We start from the raw sequence: 19,069 nt of genomic DNA on the forward strand, positions 1-19,069 counted from the left end.
AGATGTTCAGTTAAACTAGATTTAAGAGCTAGGAATCAGTATTGAGGCAGAAGGATAATGTTAAAAGTTGTTTGTTCCCCCAAAATTAATTAATTAATTAATTAATTATTCATGAGAGACACAGAAAGAGACAGACAGACACACACACACACACACACACACACACACACACACACAGAGGCAGACACACAGGCAGAGGGAGAAGCAGGCTCCATGAAGAGAGCCTGATGAAGGACTCAATCCCAGCACCCCGGGATCACGCCCTGGCATCTATGCTCTATTTGGCTGCCCAGTATTTGAATGTCTTTTCCACATTTATGAATTGCCTCACCTCATGAGTCTTGGTGGGAGATAAATCTTATCTCTATATAAAAATTGAAACAGGGATGCCTGAGTAGCTCAGCAGTTGAGCATCTGCCTTTGTCCCAGGTCGTGATCCTGGGGTCCTAGGATTGAGTTCTGCATCAGGCTCCCCACAGAGCCTGTGTCTCTGCCTCTCTCTGTGTCTCTCATTAATAAATAAAATCTTAAAAAAAAAACCCTGAAATTAACAAATACTTGTCCCTGCTTCATTATCCCCTTCAGTATAATTATTAATAATTTTTAAAAGTAGGCTCTGTGCCCAACATGGGTCTTAAACTCATGACCCCTAAGGTCAAGTCTCACACTGCACTAAGCAAGCTAGGTGTGCCATTAATAATAATTATTAATAGATGATTACTTCATTAATTAAAAAAATTCATGGCTATATGCTGGTCAAATTTTCCTGATATGTATTCCTTTTTGATTTATTACTCATTTTTGAAAGAGAGGAGTTGTTTATATGTCAAATATTTACAAGAGGTTCATACTGGGGAAGCCCCAGGGTCACATTATAGCTTGGTAGCAATTCTTTTTTTTTTTTTTTTTTTTAACAAAGTAAATCTATTTATTTATTTTTATTTTATTTTTTTAATTTTTATTTATTTATGATAGTCACACAGAGAGAGCGAGAGAGGCAGAGACACAGGCAGAGGGAGAAGCAGGCTCCATGCACCGGGAGCCCGATGTGGGATTCGATCCCGAGTCTCCAGGATCGCGCCCTGGGCCAAAGGCAGGCGCCAAACCGCTGCGCCACCCAGGGATCCCCGGTAGCAATTCTCTTTAGGTTGTATAGGAGAACTGGTTGTTGGTTTTTTTTTTTTTTTAAGATTTATTTATTTATTCATGAGACACAGACTGAGAGAGAGAGAGGTAGAGACACAGGCAGAGGGAGAAGCAGGCTCCTTGCAGGGAGCCCGATGCAGGACTCGATCCTGGATCCCAGGATCTGACCTGAGCCAAAGGCAGGCGCCCAACCACGAGTCATCCGAGTGTCCCGAGAACTGGGTTTTCTACCTTCATTTCTCAACAACTAACCAAGATGATTGCTGACTCTTTCCTTCAACCCACTTCACAACAGACAGCACTGTACAAAAATGGCTTATACACACTGTGTTCAGTCTCTTCCCTCCCTGCTTCATGATATTTCACGTCAAATCCCATCTAGGGAGTACTGGCACTTGGCTATGTACTGTTCTTGTTACAGACAAGAAACTGTTGGTTTTGCCCTTGAGCTTGCCAATTCTGTGGAAACCTGTGTTCTTCCGTAATGTACCCACACTGGAGGTCCTGTCACCTTTACTTGACCTTCACTACACTTGATCATCCTCAATGTGTCTTCTCATTTCTATTTGCTCTTCATTGCACTTGATGCTCTTCCTCTGTGTCTTCTTGTTTGGGCCTGCAGATTTCTCCAAGTGTCAAACACAGGATCTTTGTCTCCACTGCTTGTTATGGTTATTGTTTTTAGATGATTACAAGATGAAGAGAAAATGGCTATCTTTTCAGCGTTTAAAAACTGAACTCCTCTCTTTTGAGGAAGATGTGGTGGCAGCTACAGCAGAGCTCTGGGCACCCCACTCCTGCTCCTGAGTCCCCACTGGTCGCTCTCCCAGGAACAAGTTGGTCAGGAAGCTGTGCGCAGTCAGCCATGGCTTTTAAAGACACAGGAAGGCACCCATGGAACCAGAGGTGGCGATTCACAGAATTAGAATTACTCTAATCAGCTGCAACATAAAATCTCTGGAGAAGGTATGGGCCAACTTGGTCAGAGGCACAAAGGATACAAATCTCAAAGTGAAAGGACCAGTTCGGATGCCCCCAGGACTCTAAGAATCCATGTAAGAAAAACTTGTGGGGAAGGCTCTAAGATTTGGGATTATTTTTAGATGAGAATCCATGAGTGACTCACTGATTTGCACAATCCTTCTGAGACTATCAAACAGATTACTTCCATCAGTATTGAGCCAGGGGTTGAAGTCACCATTGTACATGCCTGCATCAATCTTTTTAAATAAATTATCAGTTGTTAAAAAAAAAAAACAAAAAACCTTGAAATCCAGAGATCTTTTTTCCCCCAATTTTAAGTAAAATTTAACTAAAGTACAACATATTATGGAAAATGTGCAAATTATGATTGAACAGCTCTTGAAATTTTACAGAACGAACACAGATTAAGAAATAGAAAATGACCCACCATCTTATGTCTCCCTCTAGTCATAACGTGTCTTCTGACAATAAGAGTAACTTTGAACTTAATGAAAATGGAATCATAGCCTACCCCTGATAATCTGCTTTACTTTCTATTTCTATGAACTTGCCTATCCTATCTAAGCACAAATAGAATCATATAACATTTGTCCTTTTGTATTTGGCTTATTTCCCTTAGCATAATGTTTTCAGTTGAAATCGAAGTTTGAGTAGGTATCAGAATTTCATTACTTTTTATTTTTTTTATTTTTTTTATTTTTTTTTTATTTTTTTTTTTCATTCCTTTTTAAAGCTGAATAATATTCCATTGTATGTATACACCACCTGTTTATCTACTCATCCATCAATGGATGTTTGGGTTGTTTCCACCTTTTGGCTATTGCAAATAATGCTGTTATGAACAAATACAAATGTACAAATAATCTGTACACCAATCTTACAAATAATTGAAAGTCCTTCCTTTCAATCCTTCTGGATATATACCTAGAAATGGAATTGCTAGGTTATGTGGTAATTCTATGTTTAACTTTTTGATGAACTATTAAAAGTGACTGCATCATTTTATGTTCGCACCATTCATGCATGGAGGTTCTAATTTCTCTTACATCCTCGCCAACATCTGTAATTTTCTTTAAAGATTTTTTAAAAAATATTTTATTTATTTATTTGAGAGAGAGAACTGAAGGGGGGCTTGGGAGAAGCAGAGGGAGAGGGACAAATAGACTCCACGTGGAGTCCAATGTGGGGCTCAATTCCATGGCCTTGAGATCATGTCTTGAGCCAAAATCAAGAGTTGGATGCTTAACTGACTAAGCCACCCAGGTGACCCTCCTTTTCTTTCTCTGAAACATAGCCATCCTAATGAATGTGACGGGGTATCTTCTGGTTTCAGTATGCATTTCATGCAAATGATACTGAACATTTCATTTTAATGGTTTTTAATTCCTGCATATCATATTTTGACACCATAAAAAAAAAAAAAAAAAACCCTCCCAGAAAACAATTTCCTGGCTGGAGAGAGACTGCCCCTCCAGGTCTCGCCAATTCTTACAGACAGCAAAGGACCCAGCTCAAAGTATGTCTTTGATATACATACTAAGCAACCCCGGGCCTAAACTCCTCTATCTAGTCCCTATACCCCAAAAGACAGTATTCCTCTGACTTAATCATCCTGGGATCAGGCGTCAGGCAAGTGCAACCATCTGGAAGCCCAGATACTACTAAAATAAGTTAAACTAGCCAATCCTAAACTGTTCACCCTGCCCTGTCTTGCCTTTCATTTGGAAACCCCCAATAAAGACTCTGGCCTAACCCCTCCCCTTGCTCCTATCTTCTGTCCCTAACCACCTTGGTAGCTTTTCCACATAGCCCTGCATGGGATGCCATGACTTCTATCTGTAGGACCTGTAAATATAATAAACTTTGTTTTTCTAAGCCTCTTCTCAAACTCTTCTTATGGACACATCTGACTGACATCTCATAAAAAAATATAAGCCAAGCATCTTTTCATATGTTTATTGGCCATTTGTGTTAATCTTCTTTGGAGAAATACTAAGGCCTTTGTCCATTTTGTGTTTAACTTTTTGAGGAACTGCCAGTCTGTTTTCCAAAGTTATTGTACCATTTTATATTCCCACCAGCATTGTATAAGGATACTAATGTATCCACATACTTGGAAAAACATTACTAAATATTTTTTTGTTTTCATTATGGTAAAATATATTACAAAATTTCCCATTTTAACCATTTAAATTTAAAAAAATTTTAATTCTGGGGTAGTTAACACACAGTATATTAGTTTCAGGTATACAATATAGTGATTCACCAGTTCCATACCATTTTAACCATTTTAAAGTATATAGTTCAATGGCATTAAGTGCATTCACACTGTTGTGCAGCTATCTCCACAATCCATTTCAAGAATTTTTTTATCATCCCTTACTGAAACTCTGTATCTATTAAATAATAATATCTATTAAGGGCAGCCCCGGTGGCTCAGCGGTTTAGCGCCGCCTGCAGCCCAGGGCCTAATCCTGGAAACCCAGGATCGAGTCCCACATCGGGCTCCCGGCATGGAGCCTGCTTCTCCCTCTGCCTGTGTCTCTGCCTCTCTCTCTCTCTCTCTCTTTCTGTGTCTCTCATGAGTAAAAAAAATAAATACATAAATAAAAATAAAATAAAAATCATATTTAAAAAAAAAATCTATTAAATAATAGATAATCCCTTCATTCCTCCAGTCCCTGATAACTACTGTTCTACTTTAGTTTCTATTATTTGACTATTCTAAGTACCCCGTGTAAGTAGAATCATACAATATTTGTCCTTTTGTTATCTGGCTATTTCACTTAGCCCACTTAGCATAATGTCTGCCTTCAAGATGGCAGCATGTATCAAAATTCAGTCCATTTTAAGGAATTTCATTCCACTGTATGTATATAGTACATTTTATTTATCCATCCATCCATCCATTTTTTCTATTTTATTTATTTGTCCATCTGTTGTTGTTCAGACCTTTTGGCTATTTTGAATAATGCTGCTCTGAACGCTGGCATACAAATAGGAGTATCTGCTTTCATATATTTTGAAGAACTACCGTACTGTTTTTCATATATTTTTATTATAGGCATCTTAGTGGATGTGAAGTAGTATCTAATTGTGTTTTTGATTTGCATCTCCCTAATGATTAATGATATTAAGCATCTTTTCATGTGTTTATTAGCTACCTCTGTATCTTTCTTTTTAAGATTTATTTGAGAGAGAGAGAGGAAGAGAGAGTGGGGGAGGGACAGAGGGAGAGAATCTTCAAGCAGATTCCCCCCTGAGCATGGAACCCAACTCAGGGCTCAATCTCACGACCTACAAGATCATGTCTTGAGCTGAAACCAAGAGTAGGATGCTTAACCAATCGAGTCACCCAGGTGCCCCTATTTCTATATCTTCTTTAGAGAAGTGTCCACTCTTTGCCCATTTTTTTTTAATTTTTATTTATTTATGATAGTCACAGAGAGAGAGAGAGGCGCAGAGACACAGGCAGAGGGAGAAGCAGGCTCCATGCACCGGGAGCCCGATGTGGGATTCGATCCTGGGTCTCCAGGATCGCGCCCTGGGCCAAAGGCAGGCGCCAAACCGCTGCGCCACCCAGGGATCCCCTCTTTGCCCATTTTTAAATTGGATGATGTGAAATCTCATTATAGAGTCATAGAATTCTTTATATATTCTAGACTCTAGCATCTGGATATTCTATGTGTTGTCTTTTTACTTTCTTGATGGCATTATTTACAGCACAAAGGTTTTTAACTTCAATGCAGTCCAATAACTACAAAACTAATGTCACATATAAAGCTATAAATATTTATTCCTATGTTTCTTCTACAAGTTTTACAGTTTTAGCTCTTACATTTAGGTCTATAATTCATTTTGAGTTAATTTCTGTGTACAATATTACGGGATCCAATTTCAGTCTTTGCGTGTCGACATCCAGTTGTCCTAGTACCATTTGTTGGAAAGACTATTCTTTTCCCATTGAATTGTCTTGGCATGCCTTTTTTTTTTTTTAAGATTTTATTTATTTATTTATTTATTCATAAGAGGCACAGAGAGAAGCAGAGACATAGGCAGAGGGAGAAGCAGGCTCCCTGTGGGGGGCCCAATGTGGGACTCAATCCCAGACCCCAGAATCATGACCTGAGCCCAAGGCAGATGCTCAACCACTGAGCCACCCAGGCACCCCATCTTGGCAATCTTTTTGAAAAACGATTAACCATAAATGGTAGGGTTTATTTATGTCATCTTATACCTTTTTTTTTTTTAAGATTTTATTTATTTATTCATGAGAGACACACAGAGAGAGGCAGAGACACAGGCAGAGGGAGAAGCATGCTCCATGCAGGGAGCCCGACAGAACTCAATCCCGGGACTCCAGGATCAGGCCCTGGGCTTGAGGCGGTGCTAAATCGCTGAGCCACCCAGGCTGTCCATCTTATACCTTTTTAATACATTATCTTTCTGCTTAAATCAGCCTGAGTTGGTTCCTGTTGCTTGAAACTAAGAACTTCATATTGGGAATGAGAAACTGTAATATAAAGTTAAGAGGTAGGATCGTCAGAGAGTACTAGTAGGGACCCCCACAAGACCAAACAGGGAATGTGAAACTTTTTGTAGCAACTTCAGTCGTTTTAGGTTAAACACTATCAAATATTGTACCTTAGGACACTGATCATGTCCCTATGGAGGTTATATGTAACACTGGGGAAAGTTAAAGTCCAGATGTTGGTATTTGTTGATGAATTTTTTTAGTCTTCGGTAAATCCTGCCATCAATAAATATTTGAAAGTAAAAACAGCTCTGTTAAGGCCAAATTGAAACTGAAGGTACAATAATTTGGACATTTTCTGGATTGAAAAAGTCAAATTCTGTATATCAAGTTAAAGTAAGTGTATGTAGAGGGAGTGAAGACTTGGAAAAAAAAAAAAAAAAGCAAAAGCCTAATGTAGGCCTTTCTAAATATTGTTAAGAATTCTCCACCAAACAAAAAGATAAGTCTGGGGGCAAAGACTAAATTTTGAGTTTTGCCTTTTCAATCCGAGGCTATTTTTAAAAAAACTTTCTCAGAGCCAAGGGCATGGGCAGAGATAGAAGACTACTGCTAAGAGACAAGAATTTCTACCATCAAAGAAACTAGATAAGCACAATGGCTGTGGTCCCTGGGATGACTAGAAGCAGAGACTGGAAGTCAACCAATCTATTTTATTTCTGTTTCACTGGCTCAACTCCAATCATATGTGATGCCTCAAACAAACCAGGTGTTCTCCTGCCTCAAAGCCTGTGCACAGACTATTCCCTCTACCTTGTATAGGCTTGCCCCCAAATATCTGGATGGAAATTCCCTTACCACCTTGATGTCTTTGCTCAGATGCATCTTCTTTTAATAAGTACTGCTCAGATTACTCTGCATAATTGTAACCTGTTCCGTCACCCATTCAACTATCTCGATCCCCCTAACCTTACATTATTTTTCCCAAAGAAATTATCATCTAATAATTTATAATTTACTTATTTGCTATAATTATTGCTTATTTTCTAGGTAAAAAGCAAGGATTTTTGTCAGTTTTGTTTCCTGGTGTCTCAAAAAAATTATGTTAATTCAATCAATGAAATGTGGTATACTAAGCTAAATTTCATATTTTGAGAAGAAAAAAATAGTGGGAGAATGAAATCATATGGTAAATGGTAGCATAGATATAACTGTATGGGGATCCCTGGGTGGCGCAGCGGTTTGGCGCCTGCCTTTGGCCCAGGGCGCGATCCTGGAGACCCGGGATCGAATCCCACGTCGGGCTCCCGGTGCATGGAGCCTGCTTCTCCCTCTGCCTGTGTCTCTGCCTCTCTCTCTCTCTGTGACTATCATAAATAAATAAAAAAATTTAAAAAAAAAAGATATAACTGCATGTATATCAACTTCTATTTCTACAATGAAGGCTTAAAAAAGTTATTTTATATTTTTAGACTATCCCACAAAACCATCCAAATTTACCAAAGATTGAACATAATAAACTCCTAAATGTAAGAAAAACAAATCGTTCCTCATTAGAGATAAATTCAACTTATACTCTTCTATTCCTATAGCCCAATCAGAAAATATTATTGCTTTGCTGAATTTGGGAAGTTTAATGTCTTCCTCTCAATTGTTTGTGCAACAAGTATTTCTTGGTTAGGAGAGATACTATTCTAGGTATTCATCACACTGTGGTAACGTTTACCAGGTCCTTGTGCCCAAGGTATTTATATTCATGTTCCTTAAAAACATCACTTCTAAGAAAGTGGTAAATATTTGTGCTGCTCACCAATATATCCAGCCCTCCTTTCCTCTGGCACATGAGAGGCACACTTCCCTATCTCTTGAAGTTAGCCAGGACCACTTGATGTCAGTCATGGCTTTTATTAGCAAAACATTGAGGAATCATGTATGACATTTCTAAGAGGAAGCATTTAAGACTTTGTGCACGATTCTCCATTCCCCCTCTCTCTTCCTCTGAACATGTTGATATAGAGGTGCCAAAGATCAAAGAAGCCTGAATGTTGAGACAACACATGGGACATGCCCGAGAGTAGCCTAGATTCCAGAAAATATTTAAAAAGTGACAAATTTATTTTGGCTAAGTCCCCTGAAGTCTGGATGGGAGAATATACAAACTACTTTCCACTGTAATATCTAAGTCAGAAAAAATACTGACATCTGCCAGACATCCTTTTTAATCCAGAATAAACTACATTTTGTGGTTGCCTGAAACTGACCAGAGGTTCTCAAACTAGTTTTGAGACCCTTTCAGGGATTTCATAAAGTGAACACTAATTTTCTCTTTAGTGTAATAGTAGAGCTTTCCAGAGGCTACCTGACATGTGATATTGCAAAAGAATGAATACAAAACAGGTATGAGAGCCCATGTATCAAGTTAGACAATGAAGACATTGCAAAAATGTAAAATACTCTAATGCTTTTTGTTATAGAGTAGTTCTTTTTCATAAAACTAGGTTATATTATAATTTGTATATAATGAGTTTATTATTATTATTTTTTAAAGATTTATTTATTTATTCATTCAGAGAGAGAGAGAGGTAGAGACACAGGCAGAGGGAGAAGTGGGCTCCATGCAGGAAGCCCAATGCGGAACTCGATCCTGGGTCTCCAGGATCATGCCCTAGGGTGCAGGCGGCGCTAAACCTCTGCGCCACCGGGGCTGCCCGAGTTTATTATTTTTAAGTGTATTTTAAATATTTAGATTTTTTCAGTTTTAGTTTCTAATAAGATAAACATTGAGATGGATACACAGATATAGCATGTAAACAAAAGCTCTTTTGAGTCTGATCATTTTTAATAGTTTTGGTCCTGGGGATCCCTGGGTGGCGCAGCGGTTTAGCGCCTGCCTTTGGCCCAGGGCGCGATCCTGGAGACCCGGGATCGATTCCCACGTCAGGCTCCCGGTGCATGGAGCCTGCTTCTCCCTCTGCCTGTGTCTCTGCCTCTCTCTCTCACTGTGTGCCTATCATAAATAAATAAAAATTAAAAAAAAAAAATAGTTTTGGTCCTGACCCCCAAAAATTTAAGAATTGCTTGACTAGACTATGCTTCCATTACTGAAAAGTTACTATTTTTCATATTTGTCACTCATCCTTTTCCTTCTCCATGAATTAATTACTTTCCAGATAATACCAGAAGCTTCATAATAAATATCAATATATGTCATCAAGTTTCTGATCAAAAGTACTTTAAGTTGTAAGAATTTTGAGTTTGTATCTCTTTGAACCTAATCAGGAAAAATTATTATAGTAGAAAATACTTTTAGGGAATAGTAATCTCAGGACGGTACTGAAGATAAATTCTACAAAGTAATAATTGGTTATGAGGTCACTGGCCACTGAATTTTAGTTAATGGTGACTTGTGTTTCCATGCAGCAGTAACAATATTGCACTTATAATTGTATATTTTATAACTTAAGAACTTAATTTAGATTATCTATAATGGTTTGAATTGTTCAAATAATTTAATTCAAAGTAAATCATTCACTCAACAATGAAGACATTTATTTGATGAGCAAAGCCCTATGTTTAGCTTTATAGATATCAACAAAGATGTAAAGCAGTCATCTCTTAAATCAAATTACCAGAAAATCCATTCTAGTCCACACCAAATGCCAGCCAGGACAGAAAATAAACTTGCTGCACTGATGGCTAGTCATTTATTTTCTAGCAATGCAAATTCTCAGAAATTAAGCTCAAGTAGTTCTGTGTTTTCAGAAGGGCTCTTTTGCTGCTTCACTTAATTTTTTGATGACTTAAAAAGAAGTATGGTACATATTTACATAAAACTTATCAGAATTAGTGAGGTCTGAGTGGGTCAGTGGTTGAGCATCTACCTTCAGCTCTGGGTGTGATTTCGGAGGCTTGGGACCGAGTCCCATGTCAGGGTCCCCTCAGAGCCTGCTTTTCCTCTGCCTGTGTCTCTGCCCCTCTCTCTTTGTCTCTCATGAATAAATAAAATCTTAAAAAAAAATGAGAATTCAAATTCTGATAGTTACATCATATCATTATATATATATTTTTTTCTCCTACCTACCACCTCTTGCATTCTGGAAATGGTATTGTAACAGATGCTGACACAAGACAGCACTAACTGGGAGACAAGAAGGAGAGAGGATCGAAAGGAAAAGAAAAAAAATGAAAAACTAATGATAACAATTAAGTTATATGCTGTAAATTTTTTCAAAATTCTGTTTTCTGTCTCTCCTCATTCTAATCCATATGGCTATGAGCAAGTGACTGCCTTGCTGTTCATCTGTCATGCCCAGTCTGAAAACTCAAACGTGGTACACAAGGCCATCTGAACTTTTCCTTCAACCTTACCATACAGCTTCCTCTCCTACAACTTTCTGTCCAATTGCGTCTCCAAACAACAATCTGTCATGTCCAACACAGCTTCATGTTCTCCTACCTTTCTACTAACTGTTCCCTCTGACTGAAATTCCTCTTCCAAACTTTGTCTTGGCTGGTGAACCTCTATTTAAGTCTTAAAACTCAGCTAAAATATCAGCACCACTGCAAAGTCCTAAATTGAATTAAACTTTCTAACCTTCTGGGGCACCTGGGTGGTGCATTTGGTTAAATGTCGGACTCTTGGCTTCTGCTCAGGTCATGATCTCAGGGTCATGAGTTCATGTCCACATTGTCCATGCTGGATGATAATTTCTAATATTCCAGAGCATTGGGTTGCCCTTTTTTGGGGAGTGGGGCAAAAGGAAAGGGAGAGAGAGAGAGAATCCCAAGCAGACTCCATGCCCAGTGTGGAGCCCACATGGGGCTCAATCACATGACCCTGAGATCATGACCTGAGCTGAAATCAAGAGTTGGATGCTCAACTGACTGAGCCATTCAGGCATCCCCTTGGTGACTCTTTTTTGTAGCCTCAATCACATTACTTTTGGAATTATTTTTTCCCCTGCTTCTCCCCCCAGTGACATTATCTTAATAGCAAAAGTCTTTATGTCATTTATCTTTAAGCACATCTTACATGGTACCTAGCAGGTACTAAATAAACTACTGAATGGAAAATTAGAGAAACAGCACACAATTATCTCAATAGATTCAGAAAAAGCACTCAACAAAATTCAACCTTCTTCATTATAAACACTCAGCAAAGTGGAAGTAACTTCATTAACATGATAGAGAGCACTTATGAAAACCCAACACCTAACATCATACTTAATGGTGAAAAACTAAGATTCCCGTTAAGATCAGGAATAAGACAAGGATGCCTACTTTTGCACTGATGTTCAATCTTGCACTAGAAGTCTTAGCCAGAGAAATTATACAAGAAAAAGAAAGTAAAGGCATCCAATTTGGAAAAGAAATTATTTCTATTTGCAGATGACGTAATTCTACAGGTAGAAAATCCCAAGAATCCATCCATACATAAAATAGCTACTATAATTAATAAATTCAGCAATGTTGCAGGGTAAAAACAATGTTGCAGGGTGTGAAAATGAGTGTATTTAGATGAAAAAAAAAAGGAAATTAAGAATCCAAACCCATTTACAATAACATCTTTACAGAAAAACCACCTAGGAATAAATTTAAAGGGAGTAAAAGATGTCTACAGTAAAAACAACCAAACACTGAAGAAAGATATTAAAGAAGACACAATTACGTGAAAAAACATTTAAGGGACACCTGGGTGGCTCAGTGGTTGAGTGTCTGCCTTTGGCTCGGGTCCTGATCTCGGGTCCTGGGATCAAGTCCCACATCGGGCTCCCTGCAGGGAGACTGCTTCTCCCTCTGCCTGTGTCTCTGCCTCTCTCTGTGTCTCTCATGAATAAATGAATAAAATATTTTTTAAAAACATTTAATGTTCATAGATTAGAAGACTTAATATTCTTAAGATGGCACTATTCTCCAAAGTGATCTGCAAATTTAATGTAATCTCTATCAAAATCCCAATGGCTTTGTGTGTGTGCATGCACGGGAACATGTGTGTAAATGGAAGAGTTAATCATCATATTCATATGAAATTGCAAGGGACCCTGAAAAGCTAAAACAATACTGAAAAAGAATAACAAAGCTCAAGAACTCAAACAGATCTCAAAACTCATTCCAAAGTTACAACAATCCAACATTGGTACTGGCACAAGGACAACCATATAGCCAACAGAATGAAATTGTGGCTCAAGAAATAAACCCAAACATCTATGGACAACTGATTTTTCACAAGAGTACCAAAACCATTCAATGGAGAAAAGAATAAGCTCTCCAACAAATAGTGCTAACTAGATATGCAAAAACATGAAATTGGAACCCTACTTCATTAATGAAAATTAGCTCATAATGGATAAAAGGTCTAAATATAAGAATTAAAATTATAAAACTAGGGCAGCCCCGGGTGGCTCAGTGGTTCAGTGCCACCTTCAGTCCAAGGCATGATCCTGGAGACCCGGGATCAAGTCCCACGTCGGGCTCCCTGCGTGGAGCCTGCTTCTCCCTCTGCCTGTGTGTCTCTGCCTCTCTCTCTCTGTCTCTCATGAATAAATAAATAAAATATTTTTTAAAAAAATTATAAAACTATCATAATGGGGCACCTGGGTGGCTCAGTTAAGCGTCTGACTTTGGCTCAGGTCATAATTTCGGGGTTATGGGATTGAGCTCTTGTTGGGCTCCGCACCCGGGGGGGAGTCTGCTTCCCCTCTCCTTCTGCCCTTCCCGCCTGCTCATGCACACACGTTCTCTCTCTGAAATGAATAAATAAATCTTATAAAATAAACTATCATAAGTAAACACAGGTAAATCTTCATTACTTCAGATATGCAATGGATTATTAGATTTGACCTCCAAAGCATAAGCATCAAATGAAGAAACAAATTGGACACATACAAATTAAAACCTTTGTCCACCAAAAGATGTTATCAAGAGAATGAAAAGATAATCTATGGAATGGGAAAAATATTTGCAATCATACATCTCATAAAGGCTTGGTACATAGAATATATAAAGAACTCTTAGAACTCAACAAAATAACAACCTAATTTAAAAATGGTGGGTAGTGCCAAGATTGCTAGAACTCATACAGCAATTCGGTAGCGTGGCAGGATACAAAATCAATGCCCAGAAGTCAGTGGCATTTCTATACACTAACAATGAGACTGAAGAAAGAGAAATTAAGGAGTCAATCCCATTTACAATTGCACCCAAAAGCATAAGATACCTAGGAATAAACCTCACCAAAGATGTAAAGGATCTATACCCTCAAAACTATAGAACACTTCTGAAAGAAATTGAGGAAGACACAAAGAGATGGAAAAATATTCCATGCTCATGGATTGGCAGAATTAATATTGTGAAAATGTCAATGTTACCCAGGGCAATATACACGTTTAATGCAATCCCTATCAAAATACCATGGACTTTCTTCAGAGAGTTAGAACAAATTATTTTAAGATTTGTGTGGAATCAGAAAAGACCCCGAATAGCCAGGGGAATTTTAAAAAAGAAAACCATATCTGGGGGCATCACAATGCCAGATTTCAGGTTGTACTACAAAGCTGTGGTCATCAAGACAGTGTGGTACTGGCACAAAAACAGACACATAGATCAGTGGAACAGAATAGAGAATCCAGAAGTGGACCCTGAACTTTATGGGCAACTAATATTCGATAAAGGAGGAAAGACTATCCATTGGAAGAAAGACAGTCTCTTCAATAAATGGTGCTGGGAAAATTGGACATCCACATGCAGAAGAATGAAACTAGACCACTCTCTTTCACCATACACAAAGATAAACTCAAAATGGATGAAAGATCTAAATGTGAGACAAGATTCCATCAAAATCCTAGAGAAGAACACAGGCAACACCCTTTTTGAACTCGGCCATAGTAACTTCTTGCAAGATACATCCACAAAGGCAAAAGAAACAAAAGCAAAAATGAACTATTGGGACTTCATCAAGATAAGAAGCTTTTGCACAGCAAAGGATACAGTCAACAAAACTCAAAGACAACCTACAGAATGGGAGAAGATATTTGCAAATGACATATCAGATAAAGGGCTAGTTTCCAAGATCTATAAAGAACTTATTAAACTCAACACCAAAGAAACAAACAATCCAATCATGAAATGGGCAAAAGACATGAACAGAAATCTCACAGAGGAAGACATAGACATGGCCAACATGCATATGAGAAAATGCTCTGCATCACTTGCCATCAGGGAAATACAAATCAAAACTACAATGAGATACCACCTCACACCAGTGAGAATGGGGAAAATTAACAAGGCAGGAAACAACAAATGTTGGAGAGGATGCGGAGAAAAGGGAACCCTCTTACACTGTTGGTGGGAATGTGAACTGGTGCAGCCACTCTGGAAAACTGTGTGGAGGTTCCTCAAACAGTTAAAAATATACCTGCCCTACGACCCAGCAATTGCACTGTTGGGGATTTACCCCAAAGATACAAATGCAATGAAACGCCGGGACACCTGCACCCTGATGTTTCTAGCAGCAATGGCCACGATAGCCAAACTGTGGAAGGAGCCTCGGTGTCCAACGAAAGATGAATGGATAAAGAAGATGTGGTTTATGTATACAATGGAATATTACTCAGCTATTAGAAATGACAAATACCCACCATTTGCTTCAACGTGGATGGAACTGGAGGGTATTATGCTGAGTGAAGTAAGTCAGTCGGAGAAGGACAAACATTATATGTTCTCATTCATTTGGGGAATATAAATAATAGTGAAAGGGAAAATAAGGGAAGGGAGAAGAAATGTGTGGGAAATATCAGAAAGGGAGACAGAACGTAAAGACTGCTAACTCTGGGAAACGAACTAGGGGTGGTAGAAGGGGAGGAGGGCGGGGGGTGGGAGTGAATGGGTGACGGGCACTGGGTGTTATTCTGTATGTTAGTAAATTGAACACCAATAAAAAAAAAAAAAAAAAAAAAGAAAAATGGTGGGTAGTGGATTTGAGTAGACATTTCTCCAAAGATATACAAATGGAAAACAAGTGCATGAAGAAATGTTCAAATTCATTTGAACATTAAAGAAATGCAAATCAAAAAACCACAATGAGATAGTACTTTAGGGATCCCTGGGTGGCACAGCGGTTTAGCGCCTGCCTTTGGCCCAGGGCGTGATCCTGGAGACCCAGGATCGAATCCCACGTCGGGCTCCCTCTGCCTGTGTCTCTGCCTCTCTCTCTCTCTCTCTCTCTCTGTGTGACTATCATAAATAAATAAAAAAAATTAAAAAAAAAAAAAAGAGATAGTACTTTACATTTGCTAGGATGACTAGAACTTTTTTGTTTTGAAAGGAAAATAACAAGTACTGGTGAGGAGGTGAAGAAATCAGAACGTCTGCACGTCGCTGATGGGAATGTAAAATGGTATAACCACTATGTAAAAGAGTTTGGCAGTTCTCAAAAAGTTAAACATAGAATTGCCATATGAAAATTACCAGGAATTCTGTTTCTAGGTATATCCAAGAGAAATGAAAACATGTATCCACACAGAAACCTGTACATTCATGTTCATAATAACCAAAAGATGGAAACAATCCACATGTCCATCACAGGGCAACTGGATAAACAAAGTGTAGTATAACTGAACCAAATATTATTAGGCCTTTAAAAAGACACATGGTTAGTAATTAAGTACATATACATTTTAACAAAATGAGACATCACTGTTCACCAATAAAAAGACACTAAAATTTTAAAAGATTGATTCTAATAAATACTGAAAGTGCACAGCAACTGAAATTGTCACATACCCAATGGTGAGACAGTAAACTGGTATAGTCACTTTGGAAAACTCTTTGGCATTATCTCCTAAATTTTGACATACAAATGCCCTATGACTTATCACTTTTACTCTGTGAAGAAAAAGATGAACTCAGCAGGCCTAGGTTGTTCAAATGCTGTGTGTTCCGACGAAAGGCTTGTTTTCAGTACTGGCTTGTGGTTGGGATCTGAGTTCTGAGTATTTTGTCTATAAGAATGTTTCTGCATGTCTGAGGCTTTGGGCCAAGTCCTACCAGTATGAACAGATAGCTTATGTGAATAATTTATTTATGGTGAACACCTGTTTTTTTCTCTGGGGGGTCTGGAGCCTGAGAAACTGTGAAGTTAGTCATGCAGGCATGATAGGCCTGAAACTGACCTCCAACAAAAACCCTGATACAAAAGCTCAGGTGAGCTCCCTGGCTGGCAACAATTCAGATACATTGTCACATATGGCGCTGGGTGAATGAAGCATACCATATGTGACTCTACCACTTGAGGACAGCACCTGGTTTCCTCCAGAGTTACCTCTACATGTCTTTTCCCCTTGCTGATTTTACTTTATATCCTTTTGCTGTAATCAACTGTAACTGTGAATATAAGAATTATGGATTACTTTGAGTAGTAACAGTAGCAACTCCTAACATAACTCTCAGAAATATTCTCAACAAAAATACATACTCATTTTCACTGAAAGATATTGACAAGGATATTGTTTATCAACATTAAAACATCCCTAAAACTACAAACAACCAAATGTCCAAATAGTTGTATAATCAAAGTATAATATAACAAAAATGAACTACTGTGAAATGCAACAACATGAATCTCACAAATATTAAATGAAAGAAACCAGATAAAAACAAATACTGTCAATGCCCTCTAGTTAAAGACTACCAGGAATATAGCTATAGTTGAACATGTTGAGTTTATAACTCATTTTAAGCAAAGGAAAATCCACATCATAGGGAAAGTGGGGTGTCTCAGTAAAAGAGTAATGGAAAGGATTTATATGATTCAGGTTTTAGTTAGATGATTTGGAGAGAAGTCCAAGGAAGCAGGAGTTTGCTCTGGATTGGGTGCTGCCAACCAAAAGGGATGATTTTATGACTGGGTATCTTATTATATCTTATCTAGAGGAAGGCAGATTAGAAGCAAGACTAAAATGATTACTGGTAAACAACAGTCAATCATACTAGACAAGAGGTGGGTGTTTAGTATTTTGTGGTTTCCAAAATGACCTTAATTTTCTCTGTGTTTAGACAAAATTATCAGGTAGTCCTGTCTTTTCTCAGTTCATTACAGTTAAAAAATAATACTGTCTGATCTTGATATTCTATGAGATCATTTATATCCAGTAGGAGACCAAGTCCTAATGGGGAGCATAAATCCAACTTCTAATAAACTAACTATAGCTTAGATATTGTGTAATATCAGCTCCTGGTTGTCACAGACTGTTTTTTTTTCTTCATCAATACGTATTGTATGATTCCTTTTATATGAAGTTAAAAACAAGCTAAATGAAATCCATCATAAATTCAGGACAGAAGTTATCTTTAGAGAGAAGACAGAGATGGAATGATTTGGAAGGGGAGGAAAGAGGCTGTTGGGGAGTATATTTACTGTCTCCTTGAAAAGGAAAAGAAGCATTTCTGGGTTGAAAAATGGTGGGAAAACAGAAAGGAATTGGCAAAAGCCTGCACAACCTTCATTCAATGATGAAATATGATCAACAGATTTTTGCAACAGGATGAAGCCTTTGTATACTCACTTGTCTATCACATCATTATTTAGGAGAATGTGTCATTTGTTGAAATGCAAAATATATTAGGTGAAAAATATATAAAGGTTCACATAAAGCCCACAGATATTTATTCAAGATTTCAAGTCCCTAAAATGAATATTTGACCAAAGCAACACTGAACTTCCATTGAATTCAACTACTTTGATAAACAGATGGAAAAAAAGAATATAAGAAAATTTGGGGATAGTATCTATGTCTCTAAAGCAGTGAGTGCAAATGGTAAAAAAAAAATCTAGAAACTGTCTAGTAGTTGAAACACTCAAGACCACTCTGATGTTTTAAAAGTTCTCATAAAATACATATATTCAAAAAACAAGCAAGGAACAAGAGAATATTTTCTTAATATAGCAGGCAGGTTAAAAAGAGCCAAAAAAAATAGGGGTTCCTGGGTAACTAGTTGGTTACACCTCAGACTGTTGATTTTGGCTCAGGTCATGATTTCAGGGTCATGAGATTGAGCTCCCTGTTGGTCTTTGTGCTGGATGTGAAGTCTACTTAAAATTCTCTCCCCCTAAAAAATAAATTTAAAAAAATAAAAATAAAATAAAATGAAATAAAATAAAATTCTCTCCCCCTCTCCCTCTACCTACACCCACTAGGTTGCACTCTCTCTCTCAAAAAATAAAATAAAATTGCCCAAAATATAACTGTTAAAATTAAAGCATATTGGATAAATTAGAGAGATTAGGGATCTCTGGGTGGCGCAGCAGTTTAGCGCCTGCCTTTGGCCCAGGGCGCGATCCTGGAGACCCGGGATCGAATCCCATGTCGGGCTCCCGGTGCATGGAGCCTGCTTCTCCCTCTGCCTATGTCTCTGCCTCTCTTTCTCTCTCTGTGTGTGTGACTATCATAAATAAATAAAATTAAAAAA

The 19,069-nt window shown here is 38.0% G+C and overlaps 1 protein-coding gene and 1 pseudogene across 2 annotated transcripts in view; one reads left to right on the forward strand and one right to left on the reverse strand.

Annotated features, from left to right (window-relative positions):
* TPST1 (tyrosylprotein sulfotransferase 1) overlaps positions 1-19,069 on the reverse strand; it is a 144,023-nt gene that overhangs the window by 21,816 nt on the left and 103,138 nt on the right. The gene's annotated exons all lie outside the window — the stretch shown is intronic.
* On the forward strand, positions 2,012-2,730 carry LOC144318212 (small ribosomal subunit protein uS10 pseudogene; annotated as a pseudogene).

Source organism: Canis aureus, chromosome 8 (assembly GCF_053574225.1).
Source record: "Canis aureus isolate CA01 chromosome 8, VMU_Caureus_v.1.0, whole genome shotgun sequence".
Taxonomy (NCBI): Eukaryota; Metazoa; Chordata; class Mammalia; order Carnivora; family Canidae; genus Canis; species Canis aureus.